The sequence below is a fragment of the Peromyscus eremicus genome, chromosome 3 (assembly GCF_949786415.1).
Source record: "Peromyscus eremicus chromosome 3, PerEre_H2_v1, whole genome shotgun sequence".
Taxonomy (NCBI): Eukaryota; Metazoa; Chordata; class Mammalia; order Rodentia; family Cricetidae; genus Peromyscus; species Peromyscus eremicus.
This window is the reverse complement of record NC_081418.1, coordinates 141239982-141266476: the sequence shown is the minus strand read 5'-3', so window position 1 is coordinate 141266476 and position 26495 is coordinate 141239982. Positions and strand designations below refer to the sequence as shown.

Below are 26495 nucleotides of genomic sequence, written 5' to 3'. Positions count from 1 at the left end.
GACAGGTGTAAGATGATATCAAATGCTTTGATTTGCATTTCCCTGATGACTAAGGATATTGAGCAATTCCTTAAATGCCTTTCAGCCATTTGAGAGTCTTCTGTTGAGAATTCTCTGTTAAGCTCTGTAGCCCATTTTTTAATTGGATTGTTCAGTATTTTGATGTCTAGCTTTTTGAGTTCTTTATATATTTTGGAGATCAGCCCTCTGTCAGATGTGGGATTGGTGAAGATCTTTTCCCATTCTGTAGGAAGTCATTTTGTCTTATTGACCATGTCCTTTCCTCTACAAAAGCTTCTCAGTTTCAGGAGGCCCCACTATTAATTGTTGCTCTCAGTGTCTGTGCTATTGGTGTTATATTTAGGAAGTGGTCTCCTGTGCCAATTCGTTCCCAGACTACTTTCTACTTTCTCTTCTATCAGGTTCAGAGTAACTAGATTTTCGTTGAGGTCTTTGATCCACTTAGACTTGAGTTTTGTGCATGGTGAGAGATCTGGATCTATTTGCAATCTTCTGCATGTTGACATCCAGTTATGCCAGCACCATTTGTTGAAGATGCTTCCTTTCTTCCATGATACAGTTTTGGCTTCTTTGTCAAAAATCATATGTTCATAGGTGTGTGGATTAATGTCAGGGTCTTCAATTTGATTTCATTGATCCACATTTTGGTTTTTATGCCAGCACCAAGCTGTTTTTATTACTATAGCTCTATAGTAGAGCTTGAGGTCAGGGATCATGATTCCTCCAGAGGTTGCTTTATTATACAGGATTCTTTTAGCTATCCTAAGTTATTTGTTTTTCCATATAAAGTTAAGTATTGTTCTTTTCAAGTCTGTGAAGAATTGTGTTGGGATTTTGATGGGGATTGCATTGAATCTGTAGATTGCTTTTGGTAAGATTGCCATTTTTACTATGTTGATTCTACCTATCCATGAGCATGGGAGATCTTTCCATTTTCTGATATCTTCTTCAATTTCTTTCTTCAGAGACTTAAAGGTCTTATCATACAGGTCTTTCACTTGCTTAGAGTTACCCCAATGTATTTTATATTATTTGTGGGTATTGTAAAGGGTGATGTTTCTCTGATTTCTTTCTCAGCCCCTTTTTCATTTGTACATAGGAGAGCTACTGATTTTTTTAGTTAATCTTGTATCCTGCCACCTTACTGAAGGAGTTTATGAGCTGTAGGAGTTCCCTGGTAGAATTTTTGGATCACTTATGTATACTATCATATCATCTGCATATAATGAAAGTTTGACTTCTTCCTTTTCAAATGTATCCCCTTGATCTCCTTATGTTGTCTTATTGCTCTAGCTAGAACTTCAAGTACTACATTGAATAAATATGGGGAGAGTGGACAGCCTTGTCTTGTTCCTGATTTTAGTGGAATCCCTTTGAATTTCTCTCCATTTAATTTGATGTTGGCTGTTGGCTTGCTGTAAATTGCCTTTATTATGTTCAGGTATGTTCCTTGTATTCCTGATCTCTCTAGAATCTTTATCATGAAGGAGAGTTGGATTTTTGTCAAAGGCTTTTCAGCATCTAATGAGATGATCATGTGGTTTTTTTCTTGCAGTTTGTTTATATGGTGTATTATATTGACAGATTTTTGTATGTTGAACCATCCTTGCATCTCTGGGATGAAGCCTACTTGGTCATGGTGGATAATTTTTTTTGATGTGTTCCTGGATTCTGTTAGCCAGTATTTTATTGAGTATTTTTGCATCAATGTTCATGAGGGAGATTGGTCTGTAATTCTCTTTCTTTGTTGCATCTTTGTTTGGCTTGGGAATCAGAGTAACTGTAGCCTCATAAAAGGAGTTTGGCAATGCTCCTTCTGTTTCTATTGTGTGGAATAATTTAAAGAGTATTAGCATTAACTCTTCTCTGAAGATCTGGTAGAATTCTGTGTTAAAACCATCTGATCCTGGGCTTTTTTTTTTGTTTGGAGACTTTTAATGACTGTTTCTATTTTCTTAGGGGTTATTGGTCTATTTAAATAGTTTATCTGTTCTTGATTTAACTTAGGCATGTGATACCTATCCAGAAAATTGTACATTTCTTTTAGATTTTCCAATTTTGTGGAGTACAGGTTTTTGAAGTATGGCCTGATGATTCTCTGGATTTCCTCATTGTCAGTTGTTACATCTCCCTTTTCATTTTGATTTTGCTAATTTGGATGCTCTCTCTCTGCCTTTTGGTGAGTCTGGATAAAGGTTTGCTATCTTGTTGATTTTCTCAAAGAACCAACTCTTTGTTTCGTTGATTCTTTGTATTGTTCTTTTTGTTTCTATTTTATTGATTTCAGCTCTCAATTTTATTATTTCCTGGCATCTGTTTCTCCTGGGTGAGAGCTCTTCATGTTCTAGAGCTTTCCAGTGTGCTGTTAAGTCGCTAGTGTGAGATTTCTCCAACTTCTTTATGTGAGCATTTAGAGCTTCGAATTTTCCTCTTAGCACTGCTTTCATAGTGTCCCCTAAGTTTGGGTATGTTATGCATTCATTTTCATTGAATTCTAGGAAATCTTTAATTTCTTTCTTTATTTTTTCCTTGACCCATTGGTGATTCAATTGGGCATTATTCAGTTTCCATGAGATTGTAGGCTTTCTGTGATTTCTGTTGTTGAAATCTAACTTTAAGCCATGGTGATCTGATAAGACACAGGAGGTTATTTCAATTTTTTTGTATCTGTTGAGATTTGCTTTGTGACCAAGAATGTGGTCGATTATGGAGAAGGTTCCATGGGGTGCTGAAAAGAAGGTATATTCTTTTGTGTTAGGGTGGAATATTCTGTAGATATCTGTTAGGTCTACTTGAGTCATAATGTCTGTTAGTTCCCTTATTTCTCTGTTAAGTTTCTGTCTGGCAGATCTGTCCATTGGTGAGAGTGGAGTGTTGAAGTCTTCCACTACTAGTGTATGGAGTTTGATGTGTGATTTAAGCTTTAGTAATGTTTCTTTTATGAATGTCAGTGCCCTTGTATTTGGGGCATAAATATTCAGAATTGAGACTTCATCTTGTTGGATTTTTTCTGTGGTAAAAATGCAGTGTCCTTCCTGATCTCTTTCAATTGATTTTAGTTTGAAGTCTATTTTATTAGATATTAGGATAGCTACACCAGCTTGCTTCTTAAATCCATTTGATTGGAATGTCTTTCCCCAGCCTTTTATTCTGAGGTGGTGTCTGTCTTTAAAGTTGAGGTATGTTTTTTGTATGCAGAAAATGGATGGATCTTGTTTTTGTATCCATTCTGGTAGCCTGTGTCTTTTTATAGGTGAATTTGAGACCTTTGATATTGATGGATATTAATGACCAGTTATTGTTAATTCCTGTTATTTTTTGGTGGTAGTGTTGTATGTTTCCCTTCTTTGGTGTTTGTTGGTATGGGACTATCTATTGCCTGTGTTTTCATGGTGTATCTAACTTCCTTAGGTTGGATTTTTCCTTTGAGTGCTTTCTGTCGGGCTGGATTTGTGGAGAGATATTGTTTAAATGTGGTTTTATCATGAAATATTTTGTTTACTCTTTCGATGTTGATTGAGAGTTTTGCTGGGTATAATAGTCTGGGTTGGCATCCATGGTCTATCAGTATCTGCATAACATCTGTCCAGGACCTTCTGGCTTTTAGAGTCTCCATTGAGAAGTCAGGTGTTATCCTTATGGGTCTGCCTTTACATGTTACTTGGCCTTTTTCCTTTGCAGCTCTTAATATTTTTTCTTTATTCTGTATGTTCATTGGTTTGATTATTATGTGGTGAGGGGACTTTCTTTTGGATCCAGTCTATTTGGTGTTCTGTAACTTCCTTGTATTTTTATAGGCATTTCCTTCTTTAGGTTGGGAAAGTTTTCTTCTATGATTTTATTCAATATATTTTCTGTGCCTTTAACTTGGTATTCTCCTTCTATCCCTATTATTCTTAGGTTTGGTCTTTTCATGATATCCCAAATTTCCTGGACATTTTGAGTCATGACTTTGTTGGTTTTAGTGTTTTCTTTGACTAATGAATATATTTCTTCTACCGTATCTTCAACTCCAGAGATCCGCTCTTCCATATCTTTCATTAGTTCCTGTTCGTTTACTCAGATTTTCCACTTCCAGCATTACCTCAATTTGTGTCTTCTTTATTGACTCCATTTCAGTTTTGAAATCTTGAACTGTTTCCCTCACTTGTTTAATTGTTTACTCTTGGCTTTCAAGGGATTTACTGATTTCTTCCCATTTTTTGTTTGACTTTTCCTTGAATTCTTTAAGGGAATTTTTCATTTCCTCTTTTAAGATCTCTAATATCTTCTTAAAGTCATTTTTATGGTAGATATCTTCTGTTTCTTCTATGTTGGGATGTTCAGGTCTTGCTGATGTAGGTTCTGATGGAGCCATATTGGTTTTTATGTTGACTGTATTTTTGCACTGGTGTCTACCCATCTTTTTCTCCACTTGGTGCAAGTGGTGTCTGTGTCTGAGGGAGCCTCTATTGGTCTGATTGATACTCTTGTTCCAGTGGGAACTCTTGGTCTAGTCGATGCTGATGTACTTTTTGCCTTAGGGAGCAGCTTTTAGTCCAACTGGCGCTAGTGGACTCTGTCTCAGGGAGTAGCTACAGTCTTAGCCCGTGGTAGATGGTGGTAATCTTACCTGTCTGCAGGAGGTCTGTCTGCCCACAGCCTCTTAGTCCAGTTGGGTGCTGGCAGGCTCTGTCTCAGGGAATACTTGCAGTCTTGGAGGGTGGGTAGGATTTGGACACAAGCCTCCATTTCTTACCCAGAAATTATCTACAATTGATAACTGCTAATAAAGAAAAAATATGTTTCTTAAATAGAGTCCTGCTGGTGATACAAGCCACTATTCAGAGCAGGCTCTGTGTCCAGCAGAAGATGGCCAGCACAAAACAAATGCAATGTCAGCTTTGGAAATGCTTTCTCTCAAAATTCTTTGTTTGGATACTTTTTTTGCTTGTCTATTAAGGTTTATGATTTTGTGTTTCTATGGTGCATGTGTATGTGCATGCATGATGTATTTGTGTGTGTATTTCTCATGCTTTTCCTTAATTTTTTGTTTTCTCTGTGCTTTGTTTTATTCTAGTTTGTTTGCTTGCTTGTTTATTGGCCTGTTTGTTTTCTAAAGAGAGAAAGAAAGTATAGAGTTGAATGGATGGCAAGATGAGGAGGATCTGTTAGAAGACAAGAGAGAGGAATCCTTGATCAGAATATACTACACCAAAAATAATTATTTTCCATTAAAAAAGAAATCAGAGTGTGAAAGATTGGGTTTTGAATTTGATATATTCCCTAAGATTTAGTATTTTTATGGATTTTTTTGGGTTGATTGGTTGGTTGGTTTTTGATTGTGTTTGTTTTGTTGTTTGTTTTGTTTCAGAAATTATGGGATAATGTTTCTTTTTCTTTTATTGAAAATAGATTTTTTTCATTTAACATATTCTGATTATACTTTCCCTTCCTCTACTCTTCCCAGTTCCTCTCTACCTCCTCTCCTATCCAGATTCATGTCCATTTTGTCTCTCATTAGAACAAAAACAAACATATCAGGAATAATAATAAAGTAAAATACAATACACTAAAACAAAAACAAATAGGAATAGAACAAAACAAACCGAAGAAAAAGGGCCAAAGAAAACATATAAGAAACACGTACAGATGCAGAAATACACGTTTGCACACAAAGGAATCATATAAAAGCACAAACTGGAAGGCATAATATATTTACAAAGAATCTGTAAGTTTAAAAATAAAGTGTCGTGACAGAACATTATGAGGCAAAAGCCTCCAAAGTTTTGAGTTTGTTTTCTTTTGGCCATCTGCTGGGTATGGGGCTTTTCATTAAGAGTGGTTGTTTCCTCAGTAAGACTCCTTTGGAGAAAACTTATTTTTCATTTGCAACTGTTATCAATTGAAGACGGCTTCTAGTTTAGGGAAGGGGATGTGTGTCCACTTATATTGCAGCCCTTGCACCCCATCTGGTGCAGACCCATGTAGGCTCTGTGCATGCTGCCCATCCCTATGAGTTCTTATGTGCATCCATTCTGTTGTATTTAGAAGGACTTGTTTCCTTGGTGTCCTCCATCCTCCTAGGTCTTACATTCTTTTGGCCTTCTCTTCTGGAGAGTCCCCTGAGTGTTGAGGGGTGAGATTTGATAGAGACATACAGGGTAATATTTCATATTATATTCTTGTTAGATATTTTCCAGAAATAAAACAAAACACTAGTGAGGTGGCAGCATGTGTGTGACTATGTTAATTAATTATAAGGAACAAAGTTACAATTACATATTAGGTATCAGCTCCCATTTTACAGAAAAGATTATTTTTTCCTGGATTCATGAGAAAATGAAGGCTTTGAAAAAAACTGAGCCAAATCTAGAAATAACTTCCTTTAAAGCATAATAATTTCTCCAATGTTTTTGTTAAGATAGAGTCTCAGTGATAGGAAAGTATACATGCCCTCTGCACACACTTTAGTGCTGTCTATTGATTTAGATATTTCCTGAAAAGTTTCATGTTTGTAGTTTAAGGAGAACACTGACATAGATTGTCCTTTTTACAGCAAATTAACTGGAAGAAATAGTAATGCCATAGGCATACGTACGTAAAACATCTTGGTGGGGGCTGTGAGGCGAGATCAGGTGCATGTGTCTTCCTACAGGTGTTAGAGGAAAGGGAATGGGAAGGATATTGGAAAATTTCCCTTTTTGTATCACAGCTGGCTGTTGCTAAGAGTAACCAGTGAGTGCTCATTTAAAGAATGTTGGTTGGTCATCTCTGACCTCTCTTCTGGCAGGCTATTACTGGGAGCTGAAGGGGTTGAAAAGGCAAAACTCTAGAAAAGCAGTTTACTTTAGTTTCTGGAATTACAGTTCAACCAAAATGGAAAATCTTTATATGATGGTATGGCTTTGGTTATCATTTCCCACAAATGATTATATTACATTTAAACATTTTACCAGCTATCATGCAAACTTTAGAAAAACAAATCCTCTAGACCATAAACAATTCAAAAACTTGTAAAATCATGCAAGAGAATACATCTTCATTTACATACTAACAAATAAGGATCCAGCATCACTTTGATTTATTGCTGAAAGATTCCTTCCTTTGAAAGGCAATACACGCCGGGCAGTGGTGGCGCATGCCTTTAATCCCAGCACTCGGGAGGCAGAGCCAGGTGGATCTCTGTGAGTTCGAGGCCAGCCTGGGCTACCAAGTGAGTTCCAGGAAAGGCGCAAAGCTACACAGAGAAACTCTGTCTCGAAAAACCAAAAAAAAAAAAAAAAAAAGAAAAGCAATACACTATATAATATGACTTATTTTGTGCTGTTGAGGAAATAACAGTATTTTTCCAAAGAAAACACTACTGGAGTCCTCCTTTAGTAGACATTATTGCAGTTTTGATTAGCAGTGGTCACAGGAAGTAGAAGAAAGTGAGAACTTCAGTGTACATCAGCTCATCATCAAACCAGACTGTGGTAAAAACTTCAGTCACAAAATATGTCAAAAACAAGTAGTTTTGCTTGGATCCTTTTCTTTCTGTCTAAATTAACTCATTACTGTCATCCTAGTAGTGCAGAAATTACTTCTGGAAATTTGAAAGTGAGTTCATGGCATTTGATGAACTACATTTAGTGACAAGAAAAAAAATGATTCCTTGTCAGATTTTCTCTGCATGAATCTCTCTAGATTTTTTCTTATAGTATGGGAAAGTTAATAAACTCATAGAAAAGTGTGATTAATGCAGGGTTTTGTGGAGGAAAATAAGCCATTGCTCTTGTTGCTTGGGCAGTGATTAACTGTATTGGTACAGGCCTTCTGATTATTCTCAGCCATGTTTGTTCAAGATAGATTCACCAACTGTACTTTTCTCTACTGAGAGATAAGAGAGTCATTTACCATTCTGACAGTGTTGAGAATGTTGGGAATGCCCATTAATTTATTTGATCTTATGGCAATAAATATGGAAGAGACCAAGAAAGTGAAAAAGCATGCAGTAAAGATGACATGGTTATTTAATTGAAGGACACTATAAATCTTTCAAAGAGGCATGGGTATAGATATATCTATTCTAGTGATATGTGCACCTTCATTATATTCCTGATTGGTGTTCTTCTTTTCATTACTGCAAATGTAAGCATCCTGAGGAGATGTAGCTATGTAACAAAAGTTCCTAAGATCACCACTATACTCCCTATTAATCACAAAATATGCAAATAGCTCCCTTTCTCTTGTTAGATATCACATACTCTCTGTATGTCATCACATCAGTTTGGGGGAATAAATAAGATGTCATTGACTAGCTCCTCTTTTCCTTTTCAACAACCATCATGCTTTTTCCCATAAAATAACTATTTTTTTCTGGTTAAGGTAAGCAAGAAGCTAAAACAAGCTCTATTTCCAATTCTTTGGCAGTTGTTGTACTGGCTAAAAATGCAAACCTTTAATTCTAAAGACCTATAAACAGAATATTATGTATCTTATGCTAGACATGAAACTGATTGAGTGCTAATTTATTCTCTTAATACTTTCTTCATATTTGTCATAGCAGTAGGGTGAAAAATCAGCATATAAAACATACAAAACAACTCCTACACCTACAGCTCAGGGATTTTTGTGGAAGGGGAGGCAGGAAAATTGTAAAAGTCATAGGATAAGAGAGTTGACTATGAGATTGTGTCTCTAGGTAATGTCAGAAGCTGCACCTAAAGTGTCATCATCATGACTGCCCAAACATGACCTGGACAATGACATCAAACATCTAAAAGTTGACTGAGGAAAGACCACAAGGCATCAACTATGGACAAGGAATCCTGACAGTGTGAGAAATAGTGTGCTCTAGGGAAGAGCACATCAATTGGTTATCCAATACCAAGTGGTCAGCCCTGTAGATATGCACACAAGTAACATTATGAAGACAGAATGGGTTGCATTTATATATTTAGAAATATATATGTATATGTATGTATATATGTGTATGTATGTATGTATATAACAACAATTGATGGATAAAGAGTCTATGAATTTGAAAGAGAACAAGGACAGGTATATGAGAGGTTTTGGATGGAGAAAAGGTATGGGGAAATAGTGTAATGATATTATAATCTGAAAATATAAAATAATAATTTTTAAATAAGTAAGTTTTTCTTATATCAATAACAAATATCACTGAGAACAAAATCAGGAATATTCTTAAAATTTAATACATCTAAGAATAAAACTAGCCAAAATAAGGAAAGAACTCTACAATAAAATGAGAAAGCATTGAATCAAAAAGTAGAAGAATATGTCAGAAGATCAAAAGGTTCCACGGAACTAGACATAAAAAAATCATATAATTAATATTAAAGCACAAAGTACTATAAATGTCTAGAGAAATTCTGTGCAAAATTACCAATGCTTCAGGCATTTTTAATATTTTAGTAATCTAGAGTAACAAAAGAAATAAACATATTTATATACAAATCGAATGTAAATTAGTGTATTTTAATTATATCATAATGGGAATGTAGTATAATTATATCATATTATATTGTAATCATAATATAATATAGTTCAATTATTAAGACATGATGTAATGCTCACCACATTCATGACAAAAATGTATACTGATGATGTTACAGCCTTGAATCGGGAACCTTGATTTTCCTTAGTATTTTGTAAGGTAATTAAATACAAGTTAAGAAAAAATAAAGCATTAGAAAGGAGGTATCCTGAATGGCTGTATAATATAAACCTTAGAAGCCATTGTTTGCCATACAAAAATCCCAATGCCAGATATGGAATATAGCTTTAAGAGCCCAGAGATCCTCCATACAACACAGACTCTTGCCATTCTTCTTGATTACTCACCAGAACTAGAATATAAAACCTTATTGCTGAAGACACCACACAGGTTGCTAATAAGACATAACTAAGTCAAGATGTAATTGACATAGAAGCTTACTCATTGATGAATAGTTTTCATAAGGTTGGAAGGTACAATTCAAGCATCAATGTTTTTATGCTATGAACCCTTTGAACTACAATGCAAACCTGCCAAGCAAGATATGCCCACCAGTGGCAAAGTTTCAAGACATACTGCATTCACTCTTTTGTTGTGGGAGTTCGCTCTGTTAGTGACCTTGGGGTATCTGGCCCGATAGAGGCATAGGTTTTCTGGGTAAGTGACTGATGAAATCTGAGGAGGGGGTGTTTGGAGACCTGACAGCTGATTCCATTCACCTCTGGGCAGAACGGAGGACAGTGACGATGGCAGTTTATTCTGTTCTGTATCTGTGCATTCATTTCTCCCCATTTTACATCTTAATAAATCCTCGATACCCTTTTAAAAAAGGGGACTGGAGGAATAGCTCAGCCATTAAAGGCTAGGCTCACAGCCATCTCTAATGGGATCTGATTACCTCTTCTGGTGTGCGTGAAGACAGGTCACTCACATACATTACTCTTTGGTTAGGATTACTTTGGGTGACTGAAGCTGGTTTAGCACTTCAAAGAATCGATTGTCCATGCATAGCTCTCTGAAGCATGTGACTCATGTGGCTCAGCCTGATGAGACTGGTGTTGATTCTTTCCTTTTACCTGTTTTTTGCTTACTCTTTGGCTATCAAAGAAGATTGGTTGTATGTTACATTACAATGTAGCTCCCATCCCGAGCAGATAGCATACTCTTCTACACATTCCTTGCTGTCTATTGGGGCAGGGGACAGACACTGCTGGGAAGAGAAACATACAATCTGAACATGTTCATGCTGGGCAAGGAGGAGACAGAGAAGGAGAAAGACTCTTGCAGTGTTGATGAGCTGATCCGTTTAAGTGTCTGTTTCATGTGACAGTAGTGTTGTCTTCCTGCTTTCACAGTTTCAAATGACGAAGTTCAAGTTGACTAAATGCCAGCATATAATATCCTATAATATCAACATGAAACCAAGGTTAAACAATTTCTTGACCACTAACATAACTTTTATCATGAGATAGATGCACAAGTTGAATAAGAGAATAACCTGATTATTAAAGTGAAAAAATAAGCACTTTTTATTCAAATAAATTTTTATTGGTGGGTATGTTTATAAGAGTATGAATATATACATACCTACATATATACATACGTATTCCTATTTACAGGGCATATGACAAATAAGGAAAAATATTAGACAATGTGAGTGGAGGAAGAACATTGAGTAACATGTGCATATTAGATGTTAAAGACCTAATTTTCAGGCATTCAAAGAAATTTCATGCACTAAAATATCAGACAGAGGCATCCTATTTCCTTTCATATTTATGAGGACTTTTGAAGTGCCAAATACCAAACCTAAAGGGGAAAAATACAAAATTATAAATGAACTCATTTTTTGTTTGCATTTCAGTGAAGTAGAAGTCAGCGTGCCCTTCAGTATTTGACAAGAGGATTATGGTTTGTAGCGAGTTAGGTATAAAAGATCTGGATCGACCTCAGCTGGTCTCTGAGAGAAAATGCAAGATTTTCTTGACCAAGTTAAGAAGTGAATAACTAAAAAATATTAATTTTTGACTGGTTTGATAATGTGTATGTTGGTTTTAACAAAGAGGAAATGACCTTTTTTTAATAAAATATATGAAATGATTTAGATAAATTAGTAATAGTTAAGCAGTGATAGATGACATTCGGGCATTGTTCTAAGGAGAATGGGTGTGGGCATGCCCAGCATACTAACAATCATTTTAATTATGGAATTCATTGTTGGTGTTTGAGGAATGGATTCCTAGCTCTGGTGAGCATCATGGACTGGGTCAAGAGAAGAAGAATCTCCTCAGTGGATCAGATCCTCACATCCTCGGCTTTCTCCAGCATCTCTCTCCTGAGTGTTGCCTCTAGATTGTTTGCTATATATAGTTTGCTCTGATATATTGATGGCTGAAAAGACATTAAAAACAATTTATGTTTTCTGGACCCTGACAAATCAGGTTAGTAACAGACTGACTACCAGCCTCAGCATCTTTTATTTTCTCAAGATAGACACTACTTTTTAAGTCTCTTTTTCTCTAGGAAAAGTAGAGGTTTAAAGAGGTTGTTTTCATGGGCATCACTGCTGCCCACTGTCCTCTTAGTTTTAAATATAATAGTGTTAGGCACCTATATTGATGCCTAGTTTGGTAGACCAGAAGGCTGTGTTTCCTATAACTTCAATGTAAATGACTTTCTAAAATTCTCCATGTTTGTTTTATTCACCACTTTTTCTTCAGCGTCACTGCCTTCACTGTGTCCCTGGCCATTTTCTTCCCCCTCATCTTCTCCCTGTGCAGACATCTGAAGAACACGCAGCACAACTCCAAAGGATGTAGAGGTCTCAGCACTGCAGCCCACATCAAAGCCTTGTAATCCATCACCAGCTTCTTCCTCCTTTATGGTATTTTCCTTCTCTTTCTAACTCTATGCACTTCAACATTTGAAATGGATAACAATCTGATGATTTCCTTTGTGAAGGCTACTATCATAACATTTCCTGCTGTCCATTCTTGCATCCTAATTCTGTAAAATAATAAACTGAGACAAGTCTTACTTCTTGTGCAATGGTGGCTAGGTTGCAGTTCCAAAGATGCAGAACCCCCAGTTTAAAAAACAAAACAAAACAAAACAAAAACAAAAATAAACAAACAAAAAACCCCCAAAACTCCAGTTTGTACAACATAAAGAAAAGTCACACAAAATTCTAGTACTTATAAAGTTGAGCTTTTGATATATTTGCTTGTATTTTATGTTGTGATTTTGTAAAAGTATGCTTAGAATAAGGAATAACTGTTTTTGTTCCTTTGTAGTCTAGTTAGAAGTCAGCTGCTTTACTCAACTGTCTACTTTATTTTAATCATTTTCTCTTGTCGTTTGCAGGTATAAAAATCTATTACCTCTAACAGGCTTTTTCTTTTGGGCCACCAACCAGCTCTGAAATTCTGACACAGAGACTTCTTATTAGTTATGAGTGGTTAGCTTTAGCTTAGCTCTTATTTTAATCTATTTCTCTTTATGTTTTACCTCAGGGCTTTATACCTTTCTTTCTGTATATCTTACTTTTCTTCTGTCTCCATGTCTTGCTGGGGGCTGCCTGGCTTCTGACCCTGGTGTGTCCCTCTCTTTCTTCCTTATTCTCTTCTCCTTCTCTCTTCCTATTTATTCTCTCTGCCCACCAGCCCCACCTATACCATTCCTGCCTAGCTATTGGCTATTCAGCTTTGTAAAAGACCAACCAGATGACAGGAATGCAAGGTGAAACAAATTCAACACATTTTTACATAATTAAACAAATACAGTACAAACAAATGTAACATGTACATCATTAACAAAGGCAGCAGAAATAAATGTAGCACACCTTTACACAGCTAAAGTAATACTTTGCAGTGTAAACAAATGTAATACATCTTTACATAGTTAAAATAATATTCTACAACAATTACCTATATATAAAAATTTATAGCGTCTATTTCCTGTACCTATTTATCATCTTTCCTGTTTTACAGACTACTATAGAAAATATCTATAATTAATAATTAGTAATATCCAAAATGGTAACTAACCAAATTATATGATTTCAGAAATAATTCCAGCCATAAAATTCCATTTGTAAAACATATGATCCCTATTTTCAAAGTGTTGAAGATTGCAAAACCATTAAAATTATAATTTTATTTGTATTCTTAGGATTAAATTAATTAGTGTCATTTCAATAGAATGAATGGGGGCTATTTCTTGTACACTAATATGCACTAAATTATTAGTATTGTGGCTACTTCAGAAACTCTATTATAAAATGGATTGCTTTATTCTAAAATCTTAAGATTGTCATTTAATCACTGATATATCTTAAAAGTACGGCCCTGATAATCCTAATTAATATTCAATGAGATTGTAAGGGTGAGGCTTTAGTCCAATATCAATGCTGTCATTATGGGATGAGGAGAGAACTCAGAAGCCTGTGCACACAGAAGAAGCCCAAAGGTGCTCACCAAGGAGGAGCCTGTGGAAAGGTGGCTGCTGCGTAAGCCCAAAGGAGAGAACTTACCAGAATTCAATGCTGCTGGCCTTGGTCTTAGACTATAAAAACATAATCAAATTTATTATGCATAAATAATTTTAATGAAAGAACAGTGGTATTTAAAGACATGAAAAAGGACTTTTCTTGGATTTAAAAGAAACAGATTTCACTCATGATTAGGGGAAAAAAGCCATAATACATGTTACATATTACGTTTATATATAATAAATATTAACAAATATATAGTACTTAACTCCCAAAAGCAAAATTTGCTAGTTAATAGATGACTTTAAAAAACTAATAATTTCATTAATCTAAATTAAGAGAATTAGAAAAGATGAATAACGACTACAAGTAAATCTTCAAAATAAAGCTTAAAATTATCAGAAATACATATAAAAATGTGTGTGCATTAAATTTAAGTTTCAATTAGTAGATTTTTTTAAATGAGACAAGGTAATTTTTTGTCATCTTAGAGGCTACACAAGAATTTACTAATTTTTCTATGAAAATTTAACCTCATTATTGATTCTTGGGGAGTTTCACATCATGCATGCCAATTGTGCTCACCTCCTGGTCCCCTCATACCCTCCTGTCACCCCTGCATCATCTCCAACAAAAGAAAATTAAAGAAAAAAATCAAACCAAAACAAAATGAAGCAAGCAAACAAACAAAAACAAGAACAACCCAAAAAACAACAACAGCAAAAAATACCTCTTCACGTCTCTCCAATACCTCTTTGTTAATCCTGGTGGCAATGGGAGCTTCGGTGTGTCATATAAGAGACCCTTTTGTACAATCAGCAAATGTTCATTTCAGTGAGTCACTGGTCTGGTTTAAGGCCAGTGATGATGGTGTATCAAAATCTACTGATATTTTAATTATAATCTTTGGCCCTACAGTCCCACGGTCAGTGCCCTACCAGCCATTGCCTGGAAGGCCTTCTGGTCCTGCATCCCTGGCTCTGCAAAGGCCGTGATATGTAGGTTTAAACTATGTTTCTATCATTCTGTTTACCAACAAAGACTGGGAAGTCAGATGTGGGGATGAAAATCTGCTAGATCAGAGAAGCTGAGAAAGTAACCAGCTGACCTTGCTTTTTGGCCAGAGAGCCAGGAAGACACTCATCTCTTTAATCATCCCAAAATCAAAAAGAGCACCCAAACCCAAGTCCCTGCCCTTTCCTTCTTTGTGTCTTCTCTATCCAAATTTCTGGCTTCTCTGTGGCTAATTATGCTCAGCTAGTTGCTGGCTCCACCCCCTGATTCAAGGTAAACTTTATTAACCATCTCAAAGTGTCACACTGCAATCAAATATCCCGCAAGAACAAAGTTTCTTGGGGTAGCCCTGGGTATTCTGGAGTTCAAGTTGTAGACCACACTAGGCTTGAAATCAGAGTGCTGCCTGTCTCTGCTCATGAGTGCTGGAATTAAAGGTATGTGCCACCACCTGCAATTAGTAGTTTATTCCCAATTCCTACATCATTTTACATAAGTGAATTGTACATACACTGGTACTGGTGTCCTTGAAGGAGGCTTGTGGAATAGAAATTCTGTGTTTCTGTTTAAAGTAGCTATAACCTACCCAGAACAAATCTATTCATGAAATAGAGGATAATCAAGTTTATTACTCTATAAATATGCATAGAATAAAATAACTTTGAGAGAAACATAGGAAGTACTGGCAGTTATTAGATTAATGTTATGGGAGGCAAGGAGAAATGGATAAAATCAGAACATCCTTGTTCCACATCTAGTATCCTGTTATGAGTGAGTACATACCATGTTTGTCTTTCTGAGTCTGGGATACCTCACTCAGGATGATTTTTTCTACATCCATTCATTTGTCTGCAAACCTCATGATGTCATTGTTTTTCTCTGCTGAGTAGTATTCCATTGTGTATATGTACCACATTTTGTTTATCCATTCTTCAGTTGAAGGGCATCTAGGTTGTTTCCATGTTCTGGCTATTACAAACAATGCTGATATGAACATAGCTGAACAAGTGCTCTTGTGGTGTGGTTGAGCATTCCTTGGGTATATGCCCAAGAGTGGTATAGCTGGATCTTGGGGGAGATGGATTCCCAATTTTCTAAGAAATCGCCATATTGATTTCCAAAGTGGTTGTACAAGCTTGCATTCCCACCAGCAGTGGAGGAGAGTTCCCCTAGCTCCACATCCTCTCCAGCATAAGGTGTGTTCAGTGTTTTTGATCTTAGCCATTCTGACAGGCGTAAGGTGGTATCTCAGAGTTGTTTTGATTTGCATTTCCCTGATGATTAGGGATGTTGAGCAATTCCTTAAATGTCTTTCAGCCATTTGAGTTTCCTCTGTTGAGAATTCTCTGTTTAGATCTATAGCCCATTTCTTAATTGGACTGTTGGGCATTTTGATGTCTAATTTCTTGAGTTCCTTATATATTCTGGATATCAGTCCTCTGTCAGATGTGGGGTTGGTGAAGATCTTTTCCCATTCTGTAGGCTGTCGCTTTGCTTTGTTGACCGTATCCTTTGCCCTACAAAAGCTTCTCAGTTTCAAGAGGTCCCATTGATTGATTGTTTCTCTCAGTGTCTGTGCTACTGGTGTTCTATTTAGAAAGTGGTCTCCTATGCCAATGCGTTCAAGACTACTTCCTACTTTCTCTTCTAGCAGGTTCAGAGTAGCTGGATTTATGTTGAGGTCCTTGATCCACTTGGACTTAAGTTTTGTGCACGGTGATAGATATGGATCTGCTACTCACATCACCAGGCAGGCTACCTGGAAAACAGGACCCCAAGAAAGACACAGGGATCGCCCAATGACAGAGAAATGGAATGAGATCTACATGAACAGCCTGGACATGAGTGGGGGTAGTGAAGGGCGAGGGTCGAGAGAAAGAGAGCTTGGGTGAGTGGGAGATCCCAGCTGGATCAACAACAGAGAGGGAGAACAAGGAATAGGAGACCATGGTAAATGAAGACCACATGAGAATAGGAAGAAACAAAGTGCTAGAGAGGCCCACAGAAATCCACAAAGATACCCCCACAACAGACTGCTGGCAATGGTCGAGAGACAGTTCGAACTGACCTACTCTGGTGATGGGATGGCCAAACACCCTAATTGTCATGCTAGAAACCTCATCCAACTACTGAGGGATCTGGATGCAGAGATCCATGACTAGGCCCCAGGTGGATCTCTGGGAGTCCAATTAGCGAGAATGAGGAGGGTTTATATGAGCGAGAATTGTTGAGACCAAGGTCGGATAAAGCACAGAGACAAATAGCCAAACAAACGGAAACACATGAAATATGAACCAATGGCTGAGGGGTCACCAACTGGATCAGGCCCTCTGAGTGGGTGAAACAGTTGATTGGCCTGATCTGTTTGGGAGGCATCCAGGCAGTGGCACCGGGTCCTGTGCTCATTGCATGAGTCGGCTGTTTGAAACCTGGGGCCTATGCAGTGTCCCTTGGCTGGGCCTGGGAGGAGGGGACTGGACCTACCTGGACTGAGTCCACCAGGTTGATCTCAGTCTGTGGGGAAGGCTTTGCCCTGGAGGAGATTGGAATGGGGGGCGGGCTGGGGGGAAGGTGAGGGGGGCGGGAGGGGGGAGAACAAGGGAATCTGTGGCTGATATGTAGAACTGAATTGTATTGCAAAATAAAAATTTTAAAAAAAATAAAATAAAATAAAAAATAAAGCTATAAGTAATACAAACAGTATGTCAGTGACATACACGAAGCCACATAAACTAATGAAGCAGATAAACAATGTAGAAATAAACCACCTATACATTCATTATGATCAATTATTATTTTATCAATTCTATATTATTAAAATATAATGCATAATATAATAAATAAATTACTTATTATCAACAAAAAAATCAGAACATCATTTATGCTGACGGAAGAAAGTACCATCTGGGCAAGCAAGAGTCATAGATTAAGGATTCTCACTTGTGAATGAACTCATTCATTTCAGTGTCTGCTTCATGAAAAAACAGATGTGTTTTCAAGGGCACAGATGAAGTATTTCAAGTTTATTGACCATTTGTATTTAATAATATATACTTGAAAGCATTTTAAACAATATCTTAATCATCCATGCAGTTTAAGCATGATTCACACATTTATTATATAAAATTAATATGGATTATTAAATTTTAATAATAAAGAATTTTAATCCATATAAAATATTTTTATTGGAAAATACTTGTCTCTTTTCCTGTCTTGTTCTCTCCTTCTGTATATGTGTTTGTATGTGTGTGATAGAGAGGGAGAGAGAGAGAGGGAGAGAATATAGGTTTTTGTAAACAGAAAATGTAGTTTTTCATTACTGAATATGTTAGAAATAATGCATTAAATAGCTGATAGTTTTTAGAAAGAGCATTTAATGACCTATTCATATCTGATCTTGCAGGCAGGCTGTTTTCAAGCTTTAAGGAAAGATCAGTGCTCAGAAAGTAGCATATTACACAGTAAGACGTAGTACTATTAAAGCCGCAAACACGAGAGGACAGGTTAGCTATGTGGCCAATGGAGACTTGCAAATGTGGCCGTATTTACTTGCAGTGCTTTAGAATTTGGTGTCATCATTGGTGACAGAAGACTGAGCTGCTGTTGCTAGGACACAGAATTTTGATGAAGTGCAGGTGAGCTGTGAAAAACATCTACAAAGTCTTTGGCTGCTTTGTGGTGTCTAATTTAAACATGGAGAATATTACTGAATTTTCATGAATCAGATATTTGCAACATTTTTAGATAAATTCAAAGGAATCATCTGTGAACACTGGCATTGGGGCATTATCTTAAGGAGAATGGGTGTGATGCTAATGATCACACTTACAATTGTTTTTATTATGGAATTTATAGTTGGAAGCTTGGGGAATGGATTCATAGCTGTGGTGAACATTGTGGACTGGGTCAAGAGAAGAAACATCTCTTCAGTGGATCAGATCCTCACTGCCTTGGCTGTCTCCAGAATCTCTGTGCTCTGGGTAGTATTCGCAGACTGGTGTTTTTTTGCAGTTTACCCAGCTTCTTTGATTACAGGATGTATCGTAAGAATTATGTACATTAGTTGGACGGTGACCAATCATTTCAGCATCTGGCTTGCTACCAGCCTCAGCATCTTTTATTTTCTTAAGATAGCTGTTTTCTCGAACTCTATGTTCCTCTACCTAAAGTGGAGATTTAAAAAGGTGGTGTCAGTGGCAATGCTATTGTCTCTGTTCCTCTTGTTTTTAAATATCTTAATGATAAACACCCACATCAATATCATGATTAATGAATCTAGAAGAAATGCATCTTACACTTTCACTGAAAGAACTTATCCACAGTTCTTTAGGTTTCTTTTGTTCCCAAGCTTTATATTTACATTCATACCCTTCATTGTGTCCCTGATGGCGTTTCTCCTGCTCATCTTCTCCCTGTGGAGACATCTGAAGAACATGCAGCACAAAACCAAAGGATTCAGAGACATCAGCACCACAGCTCACGTAAAGGCCCTGCAAATGGTGGTAGTCTTTCTCATGCTTTACATCTGTTTCTTTCTGTCTATAGTTGCAATAGTTTGGGCATCTGAATTAGAGAATATTCAAATCATCTTGTTTGCAAAGGCTACTCTAACAACTTTTCCTGCTGTTCACTCGTGTGTACAGATTCTGGGACATAGTAAACTGAGACAGGCCTTGCGTTCTGTGCTACAGTGGGTGTGGTTCAGGTCAGACAAGAGACCTTTGCACTCCTAGACCACTTCAGAGATCAGCTCACATATTCTATAAGAAAATCAGTTTACGAGAAAGGCTTGTCTTGTCTATATACTTTTTTATATTAAACTTCATAAATTTTGATCAAAGTGTGTTTAGAAAAATCACTGTCCAAACCATAGAGCTTTGTAGTATATGCCAGATTTGTGTCTTAGTATAGTTTTATATGGAAGAATACTGACAAAGCATACTTAAATACAAGAAATCTTTATAGTAAATATGAAGTTTTGATAAGTTTTTAATTTTTTCAGATTATAAATAAGTCTATGATGTCATAGATACAATTTATATTTATAATATGCATGTGAGTAACGGCATTAAAAGAAGTACTTCATTTGATTGGCCGTACCGTCTTATCTTGAGGCCTCCTGTTTCCTCTACCCTTTTCAGTTTCTCCAATGCATAACATTCCTCAAAGATGTTGTACGGAAGATGGAGAAGTTTGCTATTAAATACAATAAATGGTGACATGGATACAGCTGACCCAGAAAATCTCATGGAAATGGATGAAGAACCAAGACCTATTAAACAAGTATTTGAACTCCAACATACACTTGTGTATCTTTAAGCCAGAATTGATGCATTTGGGGAAAAATATGAACTAAATCAGAAACCTAAGCACTGGAACAATATTCAGAAAATCTCATGACTGCTTCTGACGTTTTCCAGAGACAGACACACAAAAAGGAAACAGTTAAATGGATTGATTTTCACTTTTTCTCATGCAATTGTTACTGTTATTATTTTTCTTTAAAATCTGGATAGATTTTGTTTGTGCCTTATTGAAACTTAGAGAGATAATGTCAGATTTGGTGAAGTTGACTGCATGGACATCTATTAATTTATGTAACATTAGTCTGGGAAATGCCAAGTGTATTATACAGACTTTATAATTAAAACTATAATTAAAACTTTTATATATATATGAAAATTGAAGATGACTTTTTAAAAAAAATTGCTTGAATTAGTAGATTCTGTACTGACTTTCATTTTTTGATAATGCATTAGAAACTTATTGTCAATGAAAAAAATTAAATTAATTTTTTTTAGGTTTACCTATCTCCCTCTTCTCACTTTTAAATTTATGATTTCATATTTTATTAATTATTGTTATATATGTGTGTATATATTTCTAAATATACAAATACAACATGCTTAGCCTGTATAATGTTACTTGCATATATGTTTCTGGGCTGACCATTTGGTATTAGATAACTACTTAGTGTGCTCTTCTCTAGAGAAGACTATTTCTTCCACTTTAAGAATTTCTTAATTGTCTGAATTTCTTTTGATTTTTTGGTTGAGATCTCATGATCTTTCCCCTGTCTACTTTTTTCCACTATTCTAGTTGTCCTTGTTCAGTTCATGATGAGGCAATCAGTGAGATATAGTGTAGCTTCTGACAGTCATAGGAAACAGTCTCAGAGGAAACTCTCTGATCCTTTGGCTCTTATACTCTTTCTCTAGTCTTCCACAATGATCTCTGAGCCTTAGTTACAGGAGCTGTTTCATAGGTGTATAGTTTGAGACCGGGTTCAACAACTCTGTATTTTGATTGGTTGTCATTTTCTGTAGCAGTCTCTCTCTGTTGCAAAGAGAAGTTTCCTTGATGCGTGAAATTAATGCTTATATATGAGTATAAGGACAAATATTTATTCAGGTTTAGTAGAGTAGTTGTTGTAGGTTCTTCTTCAAGATTCATGACTTCATTATCCCTGGGTAGTTAGCTATGTTTCCAGTACTAGGCATGTTTTTCCTCTTGTTAAGTGCATCTCAAATTGTATTAGACAGCTATTGGCAACAGCCAAGGTATGTTTGCAGCCATTGCACCCTTAGAGTGGACTAATGATAGTCATTATTGTAGTGCATAGGTGTCATAGCTGAGATGGACTGTTGCTGGCTTTCCTTCTTTGGAAACAAGCATAGCATCTTCTGCTACCATGAAAACTAGTCCTCAGGAAGAAGGCATTCAGATCAGTTCCAGCTCAGGGTTCTCTGGGCTCTGGCTCTAAATTTCATGATTATGCATCTTTTGGATATATGTCAGAGGGGTCAAGGACATCTCAAAAAAATCCACAGAAACAACTAACCTGGCACATAGGACTCAGAGTCTGAACCAACCATCAGGGAGCATTCATGGGACCGACCTAGGCCCTCTACATACATGTGATAGTTTGTAGCTTGGTCTACTTGTGGGACTCCAAACAATGGGAGAAGGAGCTATCACTCACACCTTGGCAGGCTCTTGGGAACCTATTCCTCATATTGGATTGCCTTGCTCAGCCTTAGTACAAGGGGAAGTACTTAGTCTTATTGCAACTTGATGTACCTCACTTTGTTGATACTCATGAGAGACCTGTTCCTTTCTAAACAGACGCAAAGGAAGAGTAGATTGAGGGGAGGATGGAGATGGAGAAATGGGAGGAGAGGAGGGAGGAGAAACTGTGGCTGAGATGTACAATTAATAAATTAAATGAAAAGAAAACACACAAAAGAGGGATTTGACAGTTTGGTGTTGGGTCTATAAGACAGACTTTGGTTCTAGGAGGGAGTGTTGTTAACCCAAATGAGAAATTTTCATTTAAACTGTATATGTATATTTATACACAAAATTACATGCATTACAGCATTTTTAGATATATCATAGTATGATTCCTTTTTCAGACTTCATTATTGTTACTCTACTCTCTTATTTTTCTGTATTTACTCGTTCCCCCTCCCTAATTAGAGACCTTTGTTTTCCCATTTCCCAATTAAATCACTTGTACCTTGCTATTCTCCTCTGTATTGCTCCACAACCCCTGTATTCTGGCAATGGCCCCTTTTTATTTTCCTAATTTCTGCAGTTATTCCAGGATATGTACACCTGAATATTTGAAGCTAGGAGCCTTACATGAGAAAGAACATGTGACATGTGTCTTTGTGAGTCTTTGTTATCTCAATCAATATGATCTTTTTGAGTTCCATCCATTTAACTTCAAAATTCGTGATTTCATTTTTCTTACAGCTAGGAGCATTCCATTGAGTATGTATCATATTTTCATTATCCATTCATCTGTTGTACATTTAGGTTGTTTCCATTTCCTACACATTGTAAATAGAGTGGTGACAAATACAACTGTAGAAGTATCTGTAGAGTAGGATGTCAAGTCCTTTGGGCAATAAGCCAACAAGCAGTACAGATTCATAATGCTTTTTAAAATTATGTATATGGGGGTACATGTTTCTGTAGGTGCCTATAGATGCCATAGGCATTGGATCCTGTGGAGCTTCAGTTATAGTTGGTTGTGACCCATTTTAACTAGATACTGAATACTGAACTTGAGTCTTCTTCAAGAGCACTATGCTCTGAACTGCTGGCCAATTTTTCCAGCATGACACTCCTTATAAAATTAAATTTTTAATTAGTTAATAAAGTAGTGGGTTTTCATAAGGTATTTATGCATTCTTAGCTTGGATAAACCACTGCCTACCCTCTTTATCCATGTTGTCTTCTTAAATATTTATTTCCCAGTACCCCTCCCCCATCTCTCATATTTGTTGTAATATTCACTCACATTAAATAATATAGGTTTCTATGCAGCATTTTCCATTCACAGTTCATTTTCATCAAACCTAACTTTATCCTCTGGCTCCTGATCACTCTACTACATGCTTAAACTCCTTTACACAGGTATTTTCCCTCTCTGCTTTCATTTTACCTATATTCTTTTACACCCTCCCTTAATGCATTGCACTCCCTCACAATGACCCATTTCAGGTTTATTTGATTCTGTATGTACTCCTGGTAAAATACACAGAAATGTATTTTAAGTTAGGACACATAAGAAAGAAAACATGCAGCATTTGTTTGGGGTGGGTGGAGCTTGAATGATCTCAGTATAGTTTTTCCAGTACCATCTATTTATCTGAACATTTCATGATTTCAATTTTTTTTGCAGATGACTAATGACTAATTTTGTATATGGACCACATTTTCAACATCCATTATCAAATGTACATTTATTCCTTTCCACAAAAATTGTGAATAAAATATCTGTGAACTAAAATGTATAATTGTCTCTGTAGTAAGATATAAAGCTCTGGCATATATGCTTAGGAGTTGTACATTTGTGTCATAACATAGTTCTAGGGTTTCTTTTTAAAAGAAAAGGCTATATTAATTTGAAAGTGGCTGTATCAGTTTGCATGCCCACCAACAATATATAAATGTTCCCCCTTTCCCACATCTAAACCCGTATTTCTTGTCATTTTCATTCTTGACTATGACCATTCTGAATAGGGTGAGAGTGAATCTTGGAGTAGTTGTGACAGCTAAACATGGGAATTGATCTGACTACATCTGGAGTAAACTAAACTCAAGGAAATTGCAATACCAGTGAAGGATTTTTATTGATTGGATCATTTGAGGTAGGAAGACCTGTCCTAAATCCTAGTTATCTGAGGTTGGAAGACCAACCCCTAATATAGGTCACACTCTCATGTCAGCCTGCATTAAAAACAAAAAAACATGCCTTTTGTCTGCTTGCCCTCACTCTCCCTGGAAAGTTCATCTATCCTAATGATAAGGCATGCATTCCTTGCTGGTATTAAAACTTACTACTAAGGGATTCCAAGATAAACTGAAGACTAGCTGAGACATCCAACTTTATGGACTGAATAACTGTCAGATTTTTGGACTTTCAGTTAGGAAACAGCTATTATTCTATTCCAGCAATTTAGTTATATACAATAATAGAATTCCAGACTTTCATAGTAATAGACCATCATTTCTCCATTTCTTTATGCTTCTGGATTCGACACATTAGTTAGTAGACAGGCCTTGAAATGCTGTCTTCTTTTTGTTCCTTACTGTTTGAGCCTTGGGCAAAAACATTTGAATGTGTAGGAATGGAAGTAGACATTTTTCATATCAGAAGTGATATGCAGCATTTAACAATGGCAGAAGCATCAACAACGTGCTGACTACACTGAGCACTTGATATATTTTAATAACTTTAAGAAATTACATTTTTAGTATTATTTGACATTACTTAATCTAAATTAAATACCTACAAAATAACGTTTGTATGACAATAATCACCCAGTGAAACATTATATGTAACAAAAGATTAATTTTAACTCATGACTTCATTTAATCTAGATCATGGTTCTCCAGGAAATCATGGCAGCATGGTTGAATTCATGCTGATAGGTGCAGTGGAAGCTATTAACAACACCGCAGAACAGAGATCGGAGAACAAGGAAGAACAATAGGTGGGTTTAAACCTTCAAGGACTTATCACTGGTGACTCAGTTCCACCAGATAATACTCCTTTTTCCTAAAGGTTCCTGACTTAGCCAAATGTGTTAATTCATCATGAGTACTTCAAAATACAACCTAGTGGGGGAGATTTCAGGTACAGACCATAGCAACACCCATGTGTGCGATGTGACTAATAGATATGTATTCCTTTGGAACATTCAAATATAATAAATATTGTCTATAAACTTGGTTTCTGGAATGGAATTGAAAGAAAGACTTAGATGCAACATTTGCCAGGGTGTCTATGTTTGATGTCTCTGTGTGATTTGCATATTGTGGTCTCATAATAGTCAGACCACTTTACCTTATGAGCTGTGCTCTATAGGAGCAAACATTCCAGTTAGCAGTAAAATACTCACACGATATTTTATGATTTAGCTTCCAAATTCTCTGTTTTAGTTAAAGTCATCAAAAAAAGAAAGAAAACATATATTAGAATTAAGAAGGGAATACATAGATTACAATTGTCTACAGAAGGAAGAGCAAATAATGTCATGTGTTAAAACTGCCACAAGCATTGAAGATTGGAATCCTGTCCTGGTTTGCATATGAAATAGACACAAGTGTTTGACCATATGGTTCCAAGATGGTGGTACTTCTTAGGAAAGTTATGAACCCTTTAGAAAATACATTCTTGCTAAACAAAGTATGTCATTGAAGTTTGTAGCCTGGAACTCCTTCCTATTCTCCTTCTCTGCTTGCTTCCAATGTATGGATAAAATGTGATCAGCCTTCATCCTGACTGTCAGGCCAGTCTTCTGCTCCTGCTGTCAGTCTTTCTCTTCTGTAATGGACTGTATCCTCCCTGAAAATACATGTCAATAGAAACCCTTTCTTTCCTAGCTTAATTTTTGTCAAGGAATTTTTTACAGCAACATAAAAGCAATTGATAGAAGTCTTAAAATATGAAATAGGCTTTATCCATTTTATTAAATTTTGGGAGCTTCCTAAATAATGTGTATTCATGAGATTCATTGCAAAACTAAACACTGATCATAAACTCAAGCTACACACAGCATTTTCTGGATTTTTGCTTAGGTCTCAGCAGCGTAAATGGTGAATGGATCAGATGCAAAAACATGTCAAAATAAATAAATCTCATGCAAATGATAGCATTAGAAAATGTATCACTATTTACATTTTAGCAAGTAAATATTAAAATTACAATGCAAGATTTCATATTTAAAATATAACCATCACAAAAATCAACAAAGAATATAATATCATCCTTGAAAATTGGTAGTTGATATGCTAAAGAAAAAATTGTACCGACTTTACAATTTAATTGAGAACTCACTTGGGATTATACTTTCAGGGTTTCCCAGAGGCACTCATTGCCCTTCTCAGATTTTTGTTTAAAAGTCTATACTAGTGTAGCAAGGATTCATCTTTCTGTGATGAATTAAAGGCAGAGACAGCTTATTAACAGAC

General features: G+C 36.2%; 1 pseudogene; it reads left to right on the top strand.

Annotated features, from left to right (window-relative positions):
• The window catches only part of LOC131906544 (taste receptor type 2 member 14-like), a 43117-nt pseudogene extending 18102 nt beyond the window's left edge, over positions 1-25015 (top strand).
• Positions 25016-26495: the final 1480 nt, after the last annotated feature.